Genomic DNA, 23,357 nt, shown 5'->3' with positions numbered 1-23,357 from the left:
TTCCGCTTCCCTTTAGAGTCATTTCCTGTGGGTGTTTTGCTACAAATTGACTAGTCTACCTTGTCCTTAATGAGATGTCCCTTCACATCCAAATCAAACCTACCTTCTAGTCACACCACACCATCCTATCTGTCAGTGACCAGGTCTCCTTCAGCGACACCCCCTTTCCCTTTCCTAGGCGAGTCATCTCCTACGTGTTTGCTCCTAGAACGCTACTTTACCTTTCACTTCTATTTACAGTTTATCTAAAGTCCTTTAACGTTTGAAATACAATATTCATAAAAGGCTCAAAATTACATTTTGAAAAGGTATTGGCTTTCTGAAGAAGTCATAGAAAATATTATTGCAAGAGGTTTAAAAATAAAGCAGCTTACCCCTAATTTTCCTTGGCAGCTGTTATATAAAAAGTTTTACCATTTTCCAGTCCAGAGTCAGAATAAATCATGTAATATCACATATGAGCATAACTAAATTCAACTTCTTTTCCATCTCCGTTAAGCACACAAATTCTCACTGTAGATTAGCTGATATGACTGGGACATTTGTCTAAGCACGTGTTATTTGGTTGCCATAATAACCAATTGAATTTTGCCTTCGTAATCCATCTCTTGATCAATTCCCACTGGCCTTGCTTGTTCTAGTGCTGCAAGCAGCAGGGGCAGAATTTGGAAGCCAGCACAAATCAGTGCTCGTGCACGTGCCAAAGCTGCAGCAAAGCGATGCTCCATCAGCACTGCTGCTCCGCAGCAGCTGCTTACAGCTTCAGATGTGTTAAAATCTAGGCAAAATACGCCTGCCAATTTCAGATATCAGATTGTACATGGGATGTGACGAACAATTTTTTTGATTAGCTTTACAATTAAATGCTAGCTACCTTAGATTTCAAAGAAGTGAGACTTTTCCAGAAAAAAGATTCACAACAGTCATCTTTAAATATTTTTCCTCTAGTGGCAACTGACTGAGCTGGAGGTTAGAGCTCACTATACACAGCAGCTATTCTGAAGTGAATGGTAAATATATCAATTTTGCAGATATTCTGGGTGTTACGTATAAACTGTGTTTGCCAATGCATGTGTAAGTCACAAAGTCGCATTCTTTTAGTAAGAAAATATATTTTCGAAGAAGCAGCTCCATTAAGTCTACAGATCACATGAAACGGGGATACATGATTTTTTTTATGCATACAATGTAAAATTGGATGTATTGTTTTTAAAACAGCATCTGCTAAAATTATGTACTAAGTGATTATTTCTGACAGGCAAAATTAGTTACCAGGAATGACAAACAGTCATTCAGCAGTAGTAACAGCAGCTTATTTCAAGCATATAAAAGACAAATTGTTTCTGTGAACTCAAGATGTGGGGAGAACCCCTGGAAAAAATAAAACAAGTTAGGGAGGGACCCCAACATTTAAGGCGCTTGATCCAGACGCTTTTTACAAGAGCCAAAAACCACAAACGAGGACTCTGTATGACCCGTTCTCTCTTGCTAGCAGAGAAGCTAATGCAGCATGACATCTGCGTTTCAGACTGCAGCTTGCAAAACCTGCCCCGAAAGCATCCTCGGGATGGATTCAAAGGTAAGAGGGTAAGCAGAAACATTGTAAGATGTGTATTAGAAGTCAGCACTGCAGATTTTTATCTCCTTCTTCCAGTTCATGTCAAAGACATGGAAACCCGTTTTAAATTCACGGGAGCATCTATCTCTCAGCTGTTCCAAACCCATTTACCAGGAACAATTAGGTGCTTTAGAAACAGCAGCAAAAGCTGCACACTGCAATTACTCCGCAAAGTCTTCCCAATGTGTATTTGGCAGAGGTAAAGGCAAATTAATTACATCTTTGCTGTTTTCCTTCACTTGGCTTTTCTATAAGTTTGACGTGAAAACCAAGCAAAGTTTGCTTTCTTTTGAATTAAAAGTGTATTTCCTTGGCTTTGCAGGACAGCAAGTCCAATTAATGATACAAAGACCCACCACATGCTAAAGCATTCATGGTCCAGTCTTTTGTAGTGTTTTATCTCCTGTGAGCTCTTACTTCTTTTCTAGCCTCCACAATGTTTCCTCAACTGCACATGGGGGCTCTTCAGACTGCTTTTCTGGAAGAAAATCAGACTTGAATGATTAGAAGCAAATTGGGAAGAGTTTAGATAATGGAGCCAGAATAAGGAGGCTACTAAGGAGGCATCACAGACCCCACCATGCAAGCAGGGACTGTCGTATGGTCAGAGATGGGATAAGTGGTTCTGAAACAACAGGAGGAAGGTTGGAAGGCTGAGAAAAAGGAGCTGGATGGGATTGCAGCTTCTGACATGAACAGTAAAAAAAAAAAAATATCCAAGGCCATTTGTTAAACAGTGACAATTCTCCAGGCATTTAGTGCTCATGAGCAAGCATCTTTCATGGCTTAAGTGATGCTGCTCAAGCATTTTGCTCATATAAACAGCTCAAGGACATCCCAGAGTCTGGAATATCCTTGAAATTTCATGAAGATGTAAGTATGGGTAAGTGGAAGAGAATAATTTAAACATTATCGAGTCCTTCCTTAGCTTGCATTTGAGGAAGAATGCAAGAACTTGATGGCATCATTGTATCCACAAAAAAAGAATAATCAACATACACAGCATTTGCTGTTTGAAAACTGCACTGCAGTTATGTCCCACCCCACACTCCTCTGGGGAGAACAGGAACGTCCCCTTCCATAGATTACAGCAGGAAAAAGCCGATGGACTTCTTAACCACTTACCAGTGTTACTGACAGAATGCCAGGTAATGTCAGAAATCCTGACTGAACTGCTTGAGCCACTTAAACCGAATAACCAACAAAGCAATAAATAAATAAATAAAATAAAAAGCCTGCCAGCATGTCAATGTATTGAACTGCATTTCACTTGGTCCCAGAAGCAGAGTTAAGAGTTCAATAAAGCCTGGGTAGTTAGGAAAGCCTGACTGCACACAGTGAAATACAACAGGTCCTCCTACTTCAACAGGTGTTTTTTCAGGACATGTTTCATTGAAAAAAAAATAATTAGCTTACAACAGCATTTGCAAGAAAAGTTTGTTAGAGCATCACCAAGAATTTGTAATGATAGCTAGAGCTAAGGCTATCTGAAACCTTCATGGGAACAGGAAAGGCTCGTTAAGAGGTAATTTCATGAAAACGCACATTTAGTTTCACACAAGGCCAGCACCGCATTTTCTATGAAGCCCAGCACAGAAACGGGCTGAACCCCTCAGCTTCAGGGGTGGCTCGCCCAGCTGGCTCCTCACCCGCTGTGCTCAACCAGGGGCCACCAAAGCGGGGTGGTCACAAAGCACCCTGGCCCCAAATGCCTCACGTGGGCCTGCTGCAGCCGCTGGGCCCCGCTCCACAGCAGAGGCCTGCGGGACAGCCCCCACCTCACAGCAGAGCCCCCCAGCTGCTCAGGAGCTCATCCCTACAGTTTCACAGACAGCAGTCCAGAAAGTGGGCACCTGTACTGGCAAGTCTGGCCCTGGGGGGCACAGCTTGCCAAGGTGCGTACCACCGAGCAGCACTGACAGCAAAACAAGTGGCGGGTGTCTGCAAGGGGGAGCGCGCGTCTGCCACCGAGCTGGATTTTGGCAGGCAACAGTTCACAAGCTGACAGTTGCTTTTGACGTTTCTTCCTCTAATAACCTTAGTGGCTTTGTGTAGAACAGGATGTAATTGGGAACTCCATGATTGTACTTAAGTCACCAAGGACACAGTTGTCATAGTTACAAGTAAAGCTCAAGTGTCTGTTATTCGTGGTTGCTTATTTATTTATTGACACCCACAGGATCAAACGCTCCCACCACCGTTCAGAAGAACAGAAATGGGGAGTCTGGTTTTGACTTTCACATCTTGACAAAACAGTAAATATTGCACACGGCAGCGTAAGCCTTCCCTAATAAACTGGGTTTTTGCACAGCTACCTTCTCTCCCTCTACATTCAGCTGGCATTTCAGTCAGTCTGTTTTGAAAACAGCAGCAAAAGCACGAAGCAAGATGCAACACGCAAGACAAAACCTCGTGCTTATAGCTTGAAAGTACCATGCACAATCCATCGTGACATAGCAACACCGACCTGCCGAATCACACCAACAATCAGGTCACGGCTGAGGCATTAAAGAAGCTAGGACAGGAGCCTTCAGATCTGCCGTCACACTCACCCACAGCCAGAATTGTCATTATTCTGTCCCTATTCCCATGTGCCCAGGTTCTCCTCTTCAGATGTCTTATAAGCACACTTGGTGGTTGGATACAGATATGCCTTACTTACTTGTTTAATCTTTCTGCCCTTGTCTCTCCTTGTTTTCCCTCTCTCCCACAAATATTGGCCTGACAAATGATCCCTGGTCCAAAATCCAACGTGTAAAACCAGGTGGAAATGTTGCAATTATGACACACCAGAATTCAGGTGACCCACCAAACCTTTCAGCAGCTCATCTTTGATTCAAGAACTATTGGAGCAGCTAAACTATGATATGTGCGTGAAAGAAATGCATTGTCTCAGGAAAGGAAAAATGGGGGGCCTAGAAAGCATCTGGTAGGAATTAAGCAAATTCTAGAGCCACAGGTAAAAATACCTATAAAACTGGCATAGATTGTATATTAGAAGTTGTGTATAAATATATGTTGGTAAAAGTAAGCATGGCAATTAATATTAGCTGAAATGTTACTTCTAGTGTTAGTTTTTCATTCTTTAATAGTTCCCACAGCAAGAACTGCACTTGGATATTTCACGGTACCATCTTTATTAGTGAGCTACCCATCAGAACCTTTCTTCTAGCTCACATATTTTGAATGCGTTATTTTCAATGAAGATAACAAGATATCCAAACCTTGCGTGTTATCTCCTGACATTTCCCCACCAAAACAGGCAGTCCAGTTCTCAAAGGGTTACACAGCTGAAATTATGACACAGCCATGCTTTTCAGCTCAGCTGCTCCACAAACACTCTGCAGTTGTGAAAAATTATAGTATTCCAAAATAACCTCAAGCAAAGCTTCCTTCTAAGATTTTATTCTTCATTATCCCATCACAGTCTCCTCAAGGTCACGAAAACAGCATGCAGTAAACCGTACTTTCAAAGCACTATTTATTTCCTGAGGTCATAAAATCGCTCACTTGGAGATAGCCTGCACCAAAGCGAGGGAAACATCTCAAATGGGAGCAAGCGCTCCGGCTTCTCAAGGTGACCCCTGCTTTAGCCAAAGACACAGAAAAGCAGATGCACGCGGGGGATTTCTTTCACAAGGGGTCCAGCGAGCCAGCTGCATAACAGCCAAGCATGCATATTCATGGGGGCACATTTTCACATCACACATGCCTGCTTGCAGAGACAAACCCTCCCCTGGGGAACCAGGGCCCCTGCGTGTGGTGGTACCAAAGCCCGAACGCGGGCTCAGCACAGTCTGCACTAAGCCCTACCGCGCGGCACACGCCAAAGGCACTTACATGGCTTGGATGAAAATGTGCAGCAGCCAGCTTGCCAGCTTCAAAACCCGCTCTCCCCTTCACTTTAAAGCGGGCCACATCCAGGAGCAGTGCAGGAGCAGCACCGCTGCCGTCGCTCCCTTCAGCACCAGCCTGCGACTGCTAGCAGCAGGACCGGGCATCCGTTGCCCGGAGGAACCCCCAGCCCGAGCTGAGCTGAGCTGGGGGGACACCGCTAGTTAACGAAACCGAACCGAGATCATCTGACTGCCAGCCACCACTCCACTGCCTCTGACGTGTAGGTGTAGCCCATCAGCTCCTACCGGCCGAGTTCATCTGCACGCCTTCTCTGTGGGTTTCTGAAAACAGACAGCTGAGACGCAGGGCCAGGCTATTACAGCTCGAAATGCCCCCCCCTAGTTTTCAAGAACTGTGTGAACTTAAGAACAAGGTTTTGTCTTTAAAACCCCTCATTTGACTCCAGTTTGCAAATATCCCCAGGGTACCACCCAGGGAGTACCACAAAACCACCTCGGCTTGTTTCCTTCAGGTCCTGCGCAGACGCAGAGAGCACAAGAGCCAGCGGGCACCGTAACGCCACCTCCCGCGGAGCGCTGCTCGGGCAGAAAACAAAAACCCTGCTGCTGCTCTCAGGGACTGAAAGTAGCCCTGGTGCCACTGCACCCCTGCAGGCTGGGGGCCCAACGGGTTGCCATGACACTGGGGGGGCACAAGGGAAGATGCGGGGCCTGATGGGTTGCCATGGTGCCGGGGGGCCGGGAAGATGTGCCCGAGCCACCTCAGTTTTAAATCCGCATGACAGCGTTTCGGCTGAGCTGCTGCACTGTTGCCATGGCAACCGATGGGTGAAAATCACAGCGGAAATCTGTAATTATTACAAGCGAGGCAGTGACTTACCCACACTCAGGGCATCAGAACGACTCAGGCCGCGGTCTGAGCTGCGGCACCCATGTCACGCTGTGTGCCCTGTGGGTGCAGACGGGCAACACCACGTCTCCGCATGGTGCCTTCCGAGGCAGAGGCCCGGGACAGAAGCCCAGGCCTGTGGCCATGCCCACCGAGGGAGCAGCCCGATGCCCCCGCAGCTGCACTCAGGCTGCGGTGCCGCAAAGGGGCTGAGGCACAGAGGGGGTACCAGCAGCAGGCCACAGAGGATGCGATGCGTATGGGAAGCAGCTGAGATCCCTGGTGATTCACAGACCCTACAACTGATGCTAGTTCGTGCTGCAGTTACAGCAACATGCCTTGTTCTGTCACCTTCTCTCAGCAGTGCTTGTTTGGCTGGGATGGATGCTGTGGTAGTTAGCGTGCTCAAACACAAGTACAGCAAGGGACGAAGTCATTCAGACAGACCAGACACACCTTGCAGTCTCCCTCCACTGACATATAATCCAGAAACAAGCAGTTTACACACTGACAGAAGCGATGCCAGCGTCCACACGCCCCATTTGCACCCACTGCAGGAGAACGTGGCTTGGAGTCACCGCGGGGCTCTCCAGAGCTCTGCTGTGCTCCGTGGGCCATTGGCCACCACGCCAGCACACCACTACTGAAGCCACTGAGAGCCCACTGACACCGTGCTATTCCTAAGTAACAGGCTGGGGATTCATAACCTGAAATCTGGTATCATTTACCTACGCAGACTGTTTTTTCAAACCTGGTGGTTATCACAGAATCACAGAATTTCTAGGTTGGAAGAGACCTCAAGATCATCGAGTCCAACCTCTGACCTAACACTAACAGTCCCCACTAAACCATATCCCTAAGCTCTACATCTAAACGTCTTTTAAAGACTTCCAGGGATGGTGACTCCACCACTTCCCTGGGCAGCCTGTTCCAGTGTCTAACAATCCTTTCAGTAAAGAAGTTCTTCCTAATATCCAACCTAAAACTCCCCTGGCGCAACTTAAGCCCATTCCCCCTCATCCTGTCACCAGGCACGTGGGAGAACAGGCCAACCCCCACCTCACTACAGCCTCCTTTGAGGTACCTGTAGAGAGCAATAAGGTCGCCCCTGATCCTCCTCTTCTCCAGGCTGAACAAGCCCAGCTCCCTCAGCTGCTCCTCGTAGGACTTGTTCTCCAGGCCCCTCACCAGCTTCGTCGCCCTTCTCTGGACTCTCTCGAGCACCTCCATGTCCTTCTTGTAGCAAGGGGCCCAAAACTGAACACAGTACTCAAGGTGCCGAGTACTGTGCCGAGTACCAGAGCCGAGTACAGGGGGACGATCACCTCCCTAGCCCTGCTGGTCACACTGTTTCTTATGCAAGCCAGGATGCTGTTGGCCTTCTTGGCCATGCTCCAGAACCGTGCCTCAAAACAACCCCCTGAAACTGGCCTGCACTGGCTGCCAGGCAGTAAAAAAATCCAGCTTTGAAGTCAACTTGCCAACGCTCACCTGCCGCAGAAAGTTCAGCAACCTCATGCGGGTGGGGACGTATCACAAGGCACGGAGTAAGGACTGAGAGAACTTGTAGGTGTTCACAGTCACACATACAGGAAGTTGGATGTGAAGGAAATGCACATCAGCAATTTCTTACTACCTCTAAGGTGAATAATCAGGATTGCAGCTCCTGAAGGTGCACTCTGGAGAGAGAAGGAAATTGCTGTGCCTCTGCTAGGGGCTACCACGCAGGATGAGGCTATATGCATTAAACAAAGCTGTCCGGGATGAAACACACTCCTTACGGTGAAGCACTACAGTGGTGCTAACCATTTACGTGACGTGACTTAGGGCCTCCAGCCTGTGCAGTGCCCATCAGGCTAAGACACGTCATGTCCAGTTGCTTGGAAACTCACCTCCAGAGAAGGCATTATTCAGCAGTGAACTTTTATTTCTAGTGGCTTTTTGTGTTTTAATCCTTGGGTTAAATGCTTCTACAGGTGGCTGCTTTCAGCCCATTTATTACCTACAACCACCCTGAAAGGCTGGCTGCACGAGGGGGTGACAATGACTTGTGCCAGCCAGCTACAGGGTGAAGACCACCGAGTCCCAGCCACTGCTAGATCAGTGATTTGAAGTGACTGTAACTGCTCAACACTTCACTGTTGAAAGTGTGCAGCTCACTAAATTGTGAATTTCAACAAGAAAGCCACACACTTCCATGTGGTTTAAGAGAACATTAGTTACAAGATTTATTCAAATCAGTTGTCATTGGAAGGGACATTGCTGACAGCCCACAATAACTCTACAATCTGCATTGATATGCACTTTTCCAAGGACGACACGTTATACAGCCCTCTATTGTTAGAAAATAATCTCCTGCTTTAGCAGAATTCTTGCTCAAAAATATGTATTTCCACTGTTATACATATTTTCATGCATAAAGGCTACGCACATCCTGCTGAAAAACATTACAATGATGCAAAGCCAAGTGGGGATCAGATTCTGGCCAGATTGGTCCACAAGACAAAGTAAAAGCACAAGGTTAGTATAAAGGATATTTGGATTTTATTCAAAATATCGGAAGGTTTAACTATGTTATCAACTGCTAACTTTCACTGCAAATGATGGCAAATTCCCCCAGAAGCAACTGCACAACCTCCCTTAATCACTGCCTCATGCTCTAGAAAGCCTCCATGTTCTAGGGAGAACAAAGCTTTTCACCTAACACACAGCTACAGTGCTCGAGAAAAAATCAGTACCCAGAAACAACAGCCCAAGGGTAGAAACGGTGTCAAAATCCTAAATGTCACATATGCCTGCATGAAACAGGAACCAAGCACACCAGCCTTACAATGCAGAGGGCAAGGCAAATCAGAAAAGACAGCATCAGGCCCCAGTCCTCCTGCAAAAGCCAAGGTCATCACAAGGTCTGAGACCCCCAAACTTGCATGGGGAAGGAAAGCAACAGCCATCTCAAGGGCCTGGTGCTCTCGGAGAAGAATTACAGCATCTGCTGCAGTGCTAGCTCTGCTTTTAGGGTGCTGTGAGTGGCAGCCTGGCTTCAGCTAAACGAAGACGCGCTGAACCCAGAGGTCTTGTAAGAAGAGGCACCCTAACACAAAGCAGTAGGTAAACACTTGCATCCGTCAGCACGGGTGTCATAAATTACTTTAGAAAAGCCAATTGGTTTAGCATTGGAAAAGCAAAATTGTGCTGTTCTAAAGCATTTCTGACTTTGTCACCTTCACGTTAGTCACCTATGGTAACTACAACTGATGGAACCACTAGCTTCAATTTCAAATATATTTTAAAAATCTTTCAATACATTTGGAAGAAACCCCACACTGAGACTATAGAAATGTCAACCACAAGCTAGTTATAAAAATCTGAGCAGGTGATTTACAGAGACAAGAATAAAAACCTTATTTGGATGAAGGGGGTGACCATGAAAGGCATAACTGCTAATAAAGGGAAGGACCAGGATAGCTCAGATCGGTGGGAAACCCAACACCTTATAGCTTTTCCAGCCTGTGGCTGGTCCTAGGACTGCTTCCTACTCCACCACATTCAATAAAATCACATTAAGCTTGCGGAGGCAGGTTTTCCCCTTCAAAAGAAACAAAAACCAGAATGAACAGCGTGGAATTTGCCACAAGCAATACCACTGAACTCCAGGCATCTCTTTTGGTGGGCACATCTTAAAAATAAAATCACCTGAGGTGGGATGTGTGCAAGGACACGGCTCAGCTGCCGCACCCGCACTACTGACAAGTCAGTAACAGCAATACCTTGTACTGACACGGGGAGAGGGGAGCCACCCTCTCTTTAGATGCCTTCTACTTTAATTTGCATTAAACGGAAGAACGCCACAGCTGGGAGGAGAGGAAAGAAAAGGGAAACAGGAATTAAGCACAATTCTGATGAATTTCTGCTGCTGAAAAGTCCTGTCATTGCCTGATGCTCAGGATTCAGTTAAACAACATCACTTGGGCAGTTTCCAAAGCAGTTTAGGGAAGAGAAAGACACACGCAGCGTCAGTTTCAATAGACTGCATGGCTCAGTTCCCTAGTATATTTTGACAATTATTTTTGGGCTCCAGATGGAGGGGAAAAAAAAAAAAAAAAAAAAAAAGGAGTGCCAACCTGATTCAGCAAGATACGGACTTGTCAAGTGAAGTCCTTTGGTTTCACTGGGCCCATTCATAAACCTGAAGCTGTGAATGAGCCAAAGGGCCTTGTTGAACCGAAAACATGGTAGGAAAAATCATTAATGAAGTCCTATTTGATGTTTGCCAAAATCTGAAAATTACCCACTAGAGAAAAAACACAGGGCTACTGCTCTAACCGGGCTTGCTTGATCCTTATATACTTGACCAAAATAATAAAGCTGCTGCATTATAACACCTGACCCAAGCAGCAAATGCCTGGACACCAATTTGAGGAGGGAAATTGAGCTGCACTGAGTCTGCTGATGTGTGCATGGCCAAACTTGGGGGTTAAGTCTCATGGAGGCACAGCTGTGCTGCAGCCTCTCCTCCAGTGGCAGCACTGACACCCGCATAGGAGACCAACTTAGCTGAGTATTTGGGAAATAACCTTTTCTGGAATATCTACTTGTTGCAAGGAAATATTCTGCTAATATAGGCTACAACTACAAATGCTAAGCAACAAATCAATCAGCTGGCAACAGCACTAAGTTTGGGTGATGGGACAGGTAGGAGACAGTGCTTTCTGTCAAAAAAAAAAATCATAAAAATGCTGTGGCAAGGCCTGAGAAAGGCATGGCAAAGTAGAACTTCCAGTGGCACGGGGCAGCAGCTACCCTTCCTTTCTGTATGTCTCAGCCTGCCTCTGTGACTGCAGTGCTGCCAGAGGCACTAGTGAACACCAGGAAGGGTGGTCCTACCAAAATGATATCAAGGTGAGTCCACTGCATGGGTAATTTGAAGCAGCTGCCCCAGGTTACACCAGGAATAGTTAGGTTAAACAGCTTATTTAATAAAAAGGGAGCTGTTGACCTTTCCGAGGGCAGTTCACACAAGCAAGCAGCCCCACACAACGTGAGCAGAGCATGCCGGAGCGCAGCCCCCAGCCCACACAGCCACCAACAGGGCCCTGCCATAGCAGCTCCAAAATGAAAGAAAAAAGGCAAAAATTATCTCCTGCACAAAATCAGGGCTTCACGAAATGGATGCGGCCACAGGATTTAGCAGTAATCAGACAGATCTTTGTAGAAGTTCCCAACTCACGTGCTTTGTTAGCTTCAGAAGCACTGTCCCTTCCCTCTTTGCTGATAACTACTGACAGTAGCTGAAAGAGATAACAGAGGTTGGAGTTTCGCAACAGAGGAAAAATGCAGCTGCGAGCCTCCACAGCTTGCTTACCAGCCAGAACAGAGCTCAGTTATGCAAGGCTGCCTATGGATTTTGACCAGGTGTAACAAACTGTTCCCTTTTTTTTCAGAAAAGTAAAATCGGACCCGTGAGCCATTTCTCACCATTTATCAGATCATTCTGGAACACAATTTCCCCTGCATATTTTCTGCACATTACTTCGTGCTGCAAGATCAGAAGTAAAAGTTAGGGGTGAAAGCACGACTACTGCAATGCAAATACACTTTATGTAAGTGCTGCCTCTAGAAATTACGTGCGGTGTCACCCAACCAACCCTGGGTTTGCTTAAAAAAAATCTCTTCCTTTTAACATCAGCTGGATTAATTTCTCAGCATACAGCAAGGACAAGTGTTAAGAAAAGAAATCTAAAAATGAAATCTCTAGGGACCTCTAAGCTAACAGAAGTTCATTGGGTCGTTATACTTTTTACACAATTAGCCCAGGAATTTCAGAAATACACAACTACCCAAATGGAAGGAGAACAGTTAAGGACAGGCCTTTTTTCTGATGATTTAATGCGTTCAGGACCTGGAAGGCATTCATTTTCCCATCTTTCCTCCTTCCTCGTTATTTGTTTTTCAGCCTTCTGTGTTTCCAGTTCTTTTCCTAGTAGGGTTTTCCTTTCTTCTACTCTCCTCTGCCTCCACAGGATCCACCCTGGCTTCCAAGGACTTACAGAGTTGCACAGGCGATTATTTCTTTTTCTTTTGGTCTATCTGACTGCGGGATACCACTGCAGTGAAAAGGTAATTAAGGCAGCATTCAGGAAAATGATTTTTTTTTTCCTCCCCCCTCTTTCTTCACCATTGTTCTGCTATGCTGAAGCTGCTGTCCTGGTGAAGACCTGCCTCCCTGCTACAGGATCAGTCACTCCGCAGCTGCTCAGTGTGCATCAGGAAACCTGCCCTGCCCTATGCTTTGCAAGGGTAGTTGCATCTCCTTAGCTTCTGTTCTACGGGAAGCTCCACTTTCACCTCGCTCTTCTGTCACCTGCACGGTTGCAGCCTCCCATCCCCACCAGAGAACATCCCAGTTTGGAGAGGAGTCACCACCAAGCCCTCAGCAGCATCCAGCTGTTCCTCCCAGGAGACGAGGAGGCACCTGAGAGACAGGAGCAGCCGAGCAGCGCGGGCACCACGACGTCCGAGAAGGAGAGCCACCACCCTACACGCCGGGTTGGAATACCAGCTAGCCATGAAGCCACGCTCGTACTGTTTTAACAGAGTCACACTATGCCAAAGTCTAGAGAAAAGCAAAGAACAAACTCTAAGCTCATCCATGGGCACACAATGGTCAGATGAGCAAACGGACATACTGCAGGTCATGTCAGCAGGGACAGCTTCCAACAACAGCCTTGGCCAAGTGGAAACAAACCTTACCAGGGAGGACTTAAGCAGGCGGTCACTGCTATTGCTAAAAAAAAAACAATATTTTATTTTTTTCTAAAAGACATGGCGTTTTAGACTCTACAATTGGAAGGAAGAAGCACAATGAGATTTGTCAGCTATAGCTCCTGCAACGCCCGGATGGCTGCTGGGATCTTCCTAGCTGCAGGTCCTACAGCATCGCGATCCAAGCCCCCAGCACCACTCGTTGTCATCTCCATGTGTCACCACTGCCTCCCCCAGCGGCAGAAGCTGGCCCTTCTCAGGGTTTTCTTCAGCTGCCGAGGTACAAGCCCCACGTTAGGGCAGCTACGCCAGCCCCTTCCAAGAGGTGCAGCCCAAGCCCTGGAACCAATCGCTGTCTGGTCACCCAAGAGCAGCCTGGGTTTCTAAATGGATTTTTAACTTGTAGTATTTTCTAATCCCCACCGAGGTTTAGCACCAGATTTATACAGTGATATGGTCAAAATGCGTCAGTACAAACTTTCTCTGTTATTATTATTATGAAGTGTACATCACAACAGTAGCATCAGCCAAGCACCTGGCAAAAAAAAAAAAAAAAACGTGTCATCCATGCAAGAGGCAGAGAGAGAGATGACAGGCAGGACGGCTGGTCGTTCAGCACCTAACATGAGGAAAGCTGGACAGACGGATATGGAGGAAACACGACACAAAAAAAATCACTGTTAATAAACTACACCAAACTGCAGATATTTAATGTTGGTTATTCACATTCACATTTCTCTGAATTCTGAATTTGGATTTCAGTTGTGTTTGCTGTCAAGAGATGCTGCCAAGAGTCTCCACACGCTCTACCCTTTGCTAAAAGAGGAACCCAAAACTGGCACGCTGCTGTGATGTTCAAAGTCATTAATCAAGACTGAGCTTGATGACATACAAATACAAAGGAGCGATATTATTCTTTCCTTTCCCCATAAACTACTATTTTTTTTCCTGCTCTCTCCAGGGCTTCTGCAAGCCTCTATGATTGCATTATTTCATTTACAAAGCAAAGAACTAGAAGGGCAAAAGGTGACAGCCTTTGCAAAAACATCTACAGGGCTGTTCATTTGCTGGGTAGGGAAGAGGAAGGGATGATTTAAGACCAGGATTACAGGCAAAAATGTTAGCATGGAAGCCTCCAGCATCACGGCACAGACTTTCTCTGCCACTGTGCTTTGCCTGTTACAAGGCTTACAGATGGAAGCTGGATACTTGAGAACTGAGCCAAGCATCAAAAACAGATGATGAAAACATCGGCACTAATTGAGGTCTTCTTCCAACACCCACTGCTTTGCTCTGTGAGGAACCAGAGATGAAACCAAGGTTACAAGGGGAGGAAAAGAATAGAAACCCTTAAAGAAAGAAGAAAAAAAAAGATGACAACCAGAAAGAAAACCTTGTGGTAGAAATGTGCCCTCTGTTAACACTCTTCCATGCCTGTGCATACAGCAGCTGTGTGCTGCGGGCTGACACCAGCCAGCAGCACGGGCAGGACAGTGCCTCTCCTTGGCTCTTCTCACACGGCCACCCGTCCTGCTGCCTTTCCACAGGAGCAGCTCCACCTCCTGCAGTGCTCTTCTAGTCAAAGGCACCTAGTTACAGAACTGACAGGTAGGGCTGGGAGTCCTTAGAACAGCTCTAAGACACAGAAAATGAAAAACCAGTGACTGCTACCGTACCGTTGATGCTAGTGTAGTAACCAGTACTACTGAACCAGTTGCTTTTAAGACAAGAAGTCTTAAAAGAAAGATGCTGCTGGGGACAGCAGCACCCACGCTCACAAACAGCAGACAGAGCTACAAAACCTGCACTGGCAGTGCAGAAGGGAGAGCAGGTCTGAAACCAGGAAGCCGAATCCAAACCTCTCTAGGGACTCCGAGAAGCAGCTCACGAGGGAGGCAGCACCAACCAGGGATGCTCTGTAAGCCAGGGGAAGCCCGTGCGGGTTCTCTCCTGCAACAGCAGCATCAGCAGCCCCCTGGGACTAGGGAACCACCAACTCCCTGCGATGCTCGGCCAGGGCTTGGATGGCCTCCGCCAGTCTCTCAGTAGGTGCCAGACAAGAATTGCTTAAAGAATGATTGCTCAGTCTCCTCACTATCCTCGCCAGTCTCCTGCCCCAGATCTAGCTAGGGATGTATTCCAAAAAAAAGGGTACTTGAGATGTGCCAGGTTTCAAAGTTGAGGCATTTTGAGGACATTCTTAAACCACGCCAACATAAAACAAAACTACATACAGGTACGACATTGCAAAGCAACATATTTTCACTTGTAAAAATTAAACTAAATTTTGCTTGGGTCTGATGAGGAATGCTCCATCAGAAAGAAGGCTTAAAAATAATCCTCCAAGATAAAGGAAAATGGAGACACGTTTAGAAGTGGTTTTACTCTCGGAATTACAGCTGGACAGCCAGCAGGACAGCTCGGCATTTCATCCTGCCACCCAAAGAGTACTTGAGACAGACTTCTTACAAGAAATCCCTAGCAAGCTGCATTACCCTAACCCACCCCCAGAACCAACAGAAGAATTAAAATTTAATTTTTAAATGGCAACGCTTCACAAGAGTCGTAAGATGAACACATCTGAAAGAGCTCTGCTCCCTGCCAATGCTGAATTGTTTCAGTGATATCACAAAATCTGGATGAGAAACTCCGCAAGCTGAAGCTTTGTCTGTGAAGTGCCTCGTGCCTCGCCGCACTGCCTTTTAGCCAGAGACTCAAATGAAATGTTGAGGTAGTACAATAAGCACTCATCTATACAAATGCTTTTTTCTTGCACTAAAACTGAGAGCGTCTCTCAAGGAATTGCAGCAGGCATCATAAAGCAGAATCACCTGAGTCTGAATAATGGAGCTCACACTCCCGGCCCTTTTTTTGAGGCTGGCAGCATCTGCTCACTGAAGGCTGCACTTCAGCTGAGTGTTTTAGTGCTTTCCCACGTTGACTAGCACAGTGCAGCTCTACTATTTTTTAAAAAGCAAGTTCATCACTAGGGCAGGACTGTCCCTAACACCACAGGTGTGCAGCTTTCAGAACCAACTCCACCATGCCATCACAAAGGCACCTAAGTGAGATCAGCTGTCAAATAGGGAAATGACTGCTCAGCCTGAGCTAGAACATGCATTCTTCTCCTCATCAGGGTTTACAACTGAGAAGCTGCCAAGCACAAAATAGAAAAATACTCCAAATCCACAAACTAAGACAGAAGGACATAAACTCCATGCTGCAAGAGGTGTGATTTTTTCAACCAAGGTACGAAAGGCTGACAACACACAACCGAGGTTCCTCCCTCGTTCTTCTACTGACTTTCTAGCATCTGTCTCCCTAAGAGACAGGGAAGGAACGGTAAAATATTTGCAAAAGGAAAGATAAGCAAAGTAATTTGAGGACACAGCACAGAACTCCACTCCCACCGATCAGACAGGAGTCTGACAGCCACAGAAGCCGCTTAGGACAATATTCCCCATTTTGCACGCTTTGCATGCTCTGGAAAACCCCCAGAATACTGTTATTTTTGCACAAACACCATCTGGCTAAGAAAACATCACTTTCCCTGTTTTCCTGGCCCACAGCCGTCATTTCAGAAAACAGGCCTGGGATTTGACAAAACAGATCACAAAATACAGAAACAAAGAGGGGACGGGGACGTAACGCATGGCTTTCAAGCCACGCAGCAGCTGCTGGCAGAATTATCTCTTTTAAGCTGGTTGCAGCTCCCGCCTAAGGCAACCTCTTCTTCATTGATAAAAGGAACTCAAACAGAGATCAGCTGGGAACAGGAACCGGGTGTTTGCAGCCTCTTGGAAGACAAATCCATGACACCAGCTTTAAAGCATATTCATCCTTCCATACGTGGTGCCAGTGGGTCACTCTTTGTGCCTTGCGCTAGCGGCCTTTAAGCTGCTGTGCTCCTGATGTGGCTCTTGGCCCTGCTTACCAGTAGTTTCACACCTTTCTGCATGCCAGTGCCAGCTGCCCTGCTTCTGATGGAAGACACAATCCAGCTCTTTTCTATTATTTACTCTTTCCAAGCGGATAAGGTACTTCAGTTCTGGATTCAGACTCAGCATTGCACCTGAAAAACTCCTCAGCACTTGCAGAGAACTTCAAGGAAGAGCAGGCACTACTGCAAAGCTTGCTCGAGCAAAAATGATGCACAAACTGGAAGTTTGCAACACACATGAACAAATCAAATGGTATCTGAAAACAATAAAGAGCAGAAATGTCTTACATGAAATCTGAGAATTACGGCAGAATTACCCCATCGAGACATACTCCTTTCTTCCCCATGTTCCCCCCTGCACATAAAGGCAAAGACAAGAACAAGGGAGATTCGTTCAAGTTCAAAGAACCATCACTTCAAAAAAAAAATCTGATATACAGCCAGTACATTAAGACTTTAAGATACAACCGGTTTTGCTGTTGTTGTTGTAAATACACAACGAACGCCGAACTGTCCATGCAGTATGGCCATAATCACTATCAAACAGCACTTTTGTTCCTGAGATATCCACAAGCTGGTACCATTTTGTTAAGAAAGGAAGGGAATCTTAGTTTGTACTTGAAAACAACTGAAATAGACCGTCAGTCCTAGAAGACACAGAGCAGAGTTGAGAGGCCAAGAGCCAGCCCAATTTGTCTTACGCCAGCTGTGAGCTCTTCCTAACCCTGCAAACCCTCACGCTACAGCCTCCCAAGGCACAGGGCAAAGGCCGTAGAGCCGCATGCCGTGATGCCACCTGAGCTGCTTTCATCCCAGCCCAAGCAGCTGGGGCACAAACCAGGAGCTGCTGGAGCACTGCACAAAGTCAGCAGGAGTCAGCCCAACCGGCACTGCTGTTGGCACATCTGCTGCCTATGTGCACAGGTCGCTATTGCTGAGCATGCTGACACAGGGCAGCCCCACGTGCCAACTGCTCCGACACCTCATTGCCAAGCACCGCGCCAACCACGGGGCCGTCGGGTCCAGCGAGAGCCAGCGTGGATGCACCAACAGGTGGATGCCCTCTGAGCATCCCCATTCCCCTCTGCTTCCGACACAGCCCCCGCCTGGACACCTTCCTCTCCTGAGGGCAGCACAGCTGCCAGCTGGGCACCCACGGAAGCTCACTGCCCCCTGTGCGCCCACCTCCACCTCCACCCTCTGGTCCAGTTCAGTGCCCCCGGACACCCAGACCCCGGCTGTACAGCGCGTCCCCAACGTGCCTCATCCCCACAACCTGCACAAGCCGTCAGCCCGTGCACTGACCCGGCACAGCTCCAGCTGGGGTTTCTGGTGCCTCCAGCACAGTGTTGCGCACCCCCCGTTTTCCAGGGGCGCAGAACATCGCGCTGTTAGCGGGATTCCAGAGCTGCCCCGCTCCGTGCGGCGCTGGGAACCCTTCTGGAACCTTCTCCCGCACCGCCGGGCTTCGTCCGTGCTCCCGAGCACGCTGCCGGCGGCTGCTGCTGCCCGCGCCCCGCAGCCCCGCCTTTGGACCGCGGGGCACAGTCCGCTCCCCGCCGGGCTCGGCGACCACGGCAGCGCCCGGAGACCGGGAGCACGGCCGGGGGGAGCCGCCTCGCCCCCAGCCTCGCCCCCGGGGCCGCAGGGAGCCGCCGGCCCCGCCGCTGCCGCAGGCTCCGGGCTCCCAGCGCGGCCACCCGGGGCAGCGCCCCCCGCCCCGAGCCCCGCAGCCCGGCGCGGCTCCCCCCGGCCCCGCAGCCCTCACCTCCCCCACACTCCCCCCCCGCCCGGCCGCCGAGCAGGGGCCGCCCCGCACCCCCCCCCCCCCCCCGGGTCTCACCGCACCCGCGGGGCTCCGCAGCTCCCGCCCGCACCGGGCCCCGCGCTCGCTCCCCGCCGCCGCGTCCCGCCCCGCCCCTCCCCGCCCCCGCGCGCCGCAGCCAATCGCTGCCGCCGCCACCGCCCCCCACGGCCAATGGGGGCGCGCGGCCCGGGCTCGCCCCCGGCGGCGCGCAGGGGCCGTGAGGGAGGAGCGGGAGCGCGCCCCCCGCAGCCCCCTCAGCTGCCCCCGGCCCCTTCGCCTCCAGCAGCTGCCGGGCCCTGCGGGCAGAGCTCTCGCCGCCCTCACAGCCCGGCACGGCGAGGACCAGCACAAGGCTGCGAGGGAGCCGGCGGCTGGGCCGCTGCCCGCCAGCCCGACCCCAGCTCCTCACAGCACCCCTCACGCTGCCTCTGCCCGGCTCACCCTTCGCCTGCTTGCCCACCTCGCGTTACTGCCCTCAGCTTGGAGGCAGGAGTTAATGTCAATAATTATCAACTGCCATCCCGCTAGTCCCCATCTGACCCACTGCAATTCCCCCCCAGGCAAACGGGAAAACGAACGGCGTTTCTCGAGGAGCGGAGGAGAGTTGATCCGCCTGAACCAAAGCTCCCAAGGGAGCACCCGGCACAGGCTCCTATGCCAGCAACACACTGCACTTGGAGACTGGGAAGGCATCTTTGGGCCATACGCTGCTAAACTGTCTTCTTTTTCCAAAGAGCACGCTTTCTTTATGGCTGGTGCTGTTATTATTTGCACTGCCTGATCTGCTCAAGCCCTTAGAACAAAAACATAAAACAAGACTCATGCTCTTTCAGAATTATTACTAATAATAAGAAACCAGTGAAAAAGACCATCCATCAAACGAAAATAACTTTTACACGGTACAACTTACTGCCATTACCTGTACCTCAGAAAACCCCTCCTACAAAGGAAGCAGGAGCTGACAGAGCACGCTCAGCTTGCTGAAGGTCCCTTTACTTCTCCTCCTCCAGACACTTCTCAGACCGGCCTAGGCAAGCAATCCGTAATCACACACATGTAGATGTTGTGACTTACTTGGGTGATGGTATTGTTAAAGGGAACTCCATGTGCCATCTGCTGGAAGAAGCCACCTCTGAGGCAACACACTGTACCCACACACCTGACTGACCTCTGTTGGCCACAGAGTTCTGGCCCCCTCTTGGCAGGACCTTCAGGATGAACCTTCACCCAGCCAGTGCACCAGCTTTCAGTGTGGTATAAGCTAGGGACTTTTCTTTATTTTCTTTTAGTTATGCACATCACAATGTGCTCACCTGGTCAGTCTTTAGGTAACAGCACATTAAATCAACAAATTATATTTTGTCCCGTGAAAACCACTAAATAATCTTCTCTCTAGAAGGTAAGAAAAAGTGAGGAAGGAACAGGACTTGAACTAGACACGGAAGAAGCAGAAAAGAAGCAGCTTCTTTGCAGCAGCTTTCACAAATCCCATTCAAGACTTGAGCCTGATAGTTTTTGCTAAACCATAATTAGCTTCTCACTGACCGTGTCATCAAATGAACAAAATCACGTTTCAAAATGCAGGGAGAAATGGACAAGTATTACTTCTTCCTACCTTCATTCCTTCCCAATTTTCTATGTCACATCACATGAGTCTTAACACATTTTCAGTCCCTTCCCTTTGGGATTAATATACAGAAAAGCTCTTTTTTTTTTTTTTTTTTTTTTTGCCAGCTGTGTTTTCCAGGTTACCAACACCACCACCACACTCACAAGTTGGACTGCATCTTAAAGACACCTTATAAGCACAAAGAGAATAATTCTCAATTTACTTTTATATTCAAAAAATCTCTTGAAGTTTATGACAGGCAACTGTTCTTAACATTTCACAACAAGCAGATACAGAGGAATTCAATATCCATCTTTCAGAAGCAATCTTTAGTTTTCTAGACCCAACACTCAGCACCAAAAACTGCCTCTAAAAGCAACAGCAGCATCTGGCATCAGCACTTCTGGCAATCTGACTACAAGTAATACAGCTCCTAAAATGCCACGTGCTGGTGCATTCATCCACACCTGTTAGGAGAATGGTTTTGTGGAACTCCAAAGCAAACCCAGTGATCCATTGTTTTCAAAACAGGTGGGTCTGCTTGCTCCTTGTAACCTCAGCAACGAAATTCTGCTGATGACCTTGTACAGGAACACAGGAGTCAGCTGGATTAGTTCATTGAGCTAATAGAGAAATACACCTGCAATTAGATGCCCTTGGATTCGAAAACTGACTCAGATTGCAAAACTGCTATAACCAAAATTATGGAAGTGGAAAATATACAAGTAAAATAATAATTAAAAAAAAAAGCCCAAGGGGGTTGAAAGCAGGACTGCTTCTACTGCAGCCACCTATTCTTATATCAAAATAAAGCATGATTTAAGACTATACCTGTGACCTGTAGCTAACAGAGCAAAACATGATGCATACCCTACAGTGATCACAGTTCAGACAGGCACAGGCTGTGTGTGGCTCAGCTACAGCCCCATAGCCCATCAGCTGAACCAGGGATCTTCAAAGGCAAGCAAGCCAAAGCTCAGCACATGTGGAAATCGGCTTCCAAAAGTGCCTTGCTCACTGCAAGGAATGAGGCAACTGCACAGCTGGAATAAAACCAAGGACTTGCTTCCTCATTTTGTCCCCAGCAACCTACCCTCTTTTTTCTCCAAAAAGACATTTACTTGCATCTTCATCTTTTAGCAGGCTGCTATCTCTACATAAAAGGACATTAAAGAAAAAAAAAAAAAAGATCGTACATTGTTTACTTGTATGCATAATCTAGAAATTTGGGCTCCTGAATTTCCCCTACTGTTTTCAGAAGTTCCCCATCCCATTCCTTCCTAGGAGTTTCCTGTGCTGCTTCCTGACAAACCTCACTTTGCTGTGTAGGACTGCACCCCCCACCCTGATCCCCCAACTCCTGGCTTTCCACGGAAAGCCCAACGCTACTTTCTAAGATTTCCCTCAGTTCTGTAGGATTGCTCCTACCCCTCCAAGTCCCACTGGCTTTCCAAGAATTAATTCCCTGTGCTGGTTTCTAGGATTTTCTTTGATTCTTTCTGTGAATCTCCCCCTCATTTCAGGGAATCTCATTTTCTCACCAGGACTCCTCTCATTTCTATTTGTATAATTAACATGATTTATTTGTAAAGCACCAGGAAAAATACAATAATTACTATTGTATTATATTGTATTATTAAATATTATTATGTTATATACATATTATATTATTGTATATGTATTGTATTATCCACTTTGCTATTTCCCCTCTCTTTATTCTATTTAAGATCTCTAGCAAGAGGTAGGTCTGTGCTTCAGAAGCAGCAAGATGGATGTTTATAACGTCATTTAATACTGCAAGGTCGCTGCTAACGTACACTTAAGGTTTTCCAAAATCAACTCCAGTCATTTTTATTGTTGCGAAACAATCGATTTCACAATTTACTCCGAGCACATTGTGCTACCCCACTGGAGACAGTCCAGCATTACGTTGGCTCTCTAAGGAAAGATGCTGGAGTCCGCTGGCTTATTGATCTTTACATGAAACAGAGTACAAATCTCCAGCTCACAAAATTTTGTTCAGTTTTCATGAAGATGTCCACCACAATGGAAAAAAAAAAAACCACTGCAAAACAGAAATGCAACCATAAGAACAGAGGAAAAAAAAGAAAAATAACAGAAAGGCAGCTGTGAGGGATAGACCCTCAAGTTTCTGGTGAAAACGCAAACCAAGTGGAACCAGTGGTGCACGTGAAAGTTCACCAGAACAGTCAAGTTAAAACAACAAAGAGCTGATCTCATGAAATTTAGCTGCTATAACTTGGAGCTCCACTTTAAGCTCTGATTTTCTAACAAATGACAAGTTCCTAGCACAGACAAGACCTTATGTCCGCTACTTCCTAAAATGTTGCCTGAGAATCCCAAACTGCTGCTTTTAGGCAGCATCCTAAAAGTACCGTTAAAAAGTTAGTAATTACACACTGCCTTTCTTGTGATTATTTCCACAGTCATTTCATCTCTAACACACGCATCTGCAAGTCAGCAGAAGTGCAGAACTGTGTATTCAACCTAAACTGTTACACAAACCCACAATACTGTTAAAACAGAAAAGAACAGAGTGTTTAACAACAAGGGTGTTTAACAAGCTGCAAAATGTTTTGACTCAAAGTGTTGCACAGCAGATGGAGCTGCAAGTATGATGTATGAATAGCCACCTACACGTGAGAACTGAGTTAATAAACATCTACATGTATAATGCCTCTAATAAAGCAATTATCTCACATAACTTTTCTTTCTAATACAAAAAGACACACTGAAGTTTACTTTTCCAAACAGAAATTCACAACAGAGCTGCTCAGTTTCATGTCAACAAAGAATGAAAAGAAACATTACCAACTTGCAGGGCTCATTCAAACGTCACATCAAAGTTCTTCTT

General features: G+C 47.2%; 1 protein-coding gene across 3 annotated transcripts in view; it reads right to left on the bottom strand.

The window, feature by feature from the left end:
* The window catches only part of ABAT (4-aminobutyrate aminotransferase), a 58,415-nt gene extending 39,391 nt beyond the window's left edge, over positions 1-19,024 (bottom strand). The window contains exon 1 of one of the 3 annotated variants that reach the window (XM_068699588.1): positions 18,915-19,024. The gene's annotated coding sequence lies outside the window, so the exon portion shown is untranslated. Of the gene's footprint in view, positions 1-5,458; positions 5,840-18,909 lie in introns of those variants that run through there. The other 2 variants (XM_068699587.1, XM_068699589.1) reach the window with 2 other exon arrangements.
* Between the last annotated feature and the right edge of the window lie 4,333 nt (positions 19,025-23,357).

Source organism: Anas acuta, chromosome 15, assembly GCF_963932015.1.
Source record: "Anas acuta chromosome 15, bAnaAcu1.1, whole genome shotgun sequence".
NCBI classification, from domain to species: domain Eukaryota; kingdom Metazoa; phylum Chordata; class Aves; order Anseriformes; family Anatidae; genus Anas; species Anas acuta.
The sequence above is the reverse complement of the archived record's forward strand: the minus strand, read 5'-3'. Positions and strand labels throughout refer to the sequence as shown.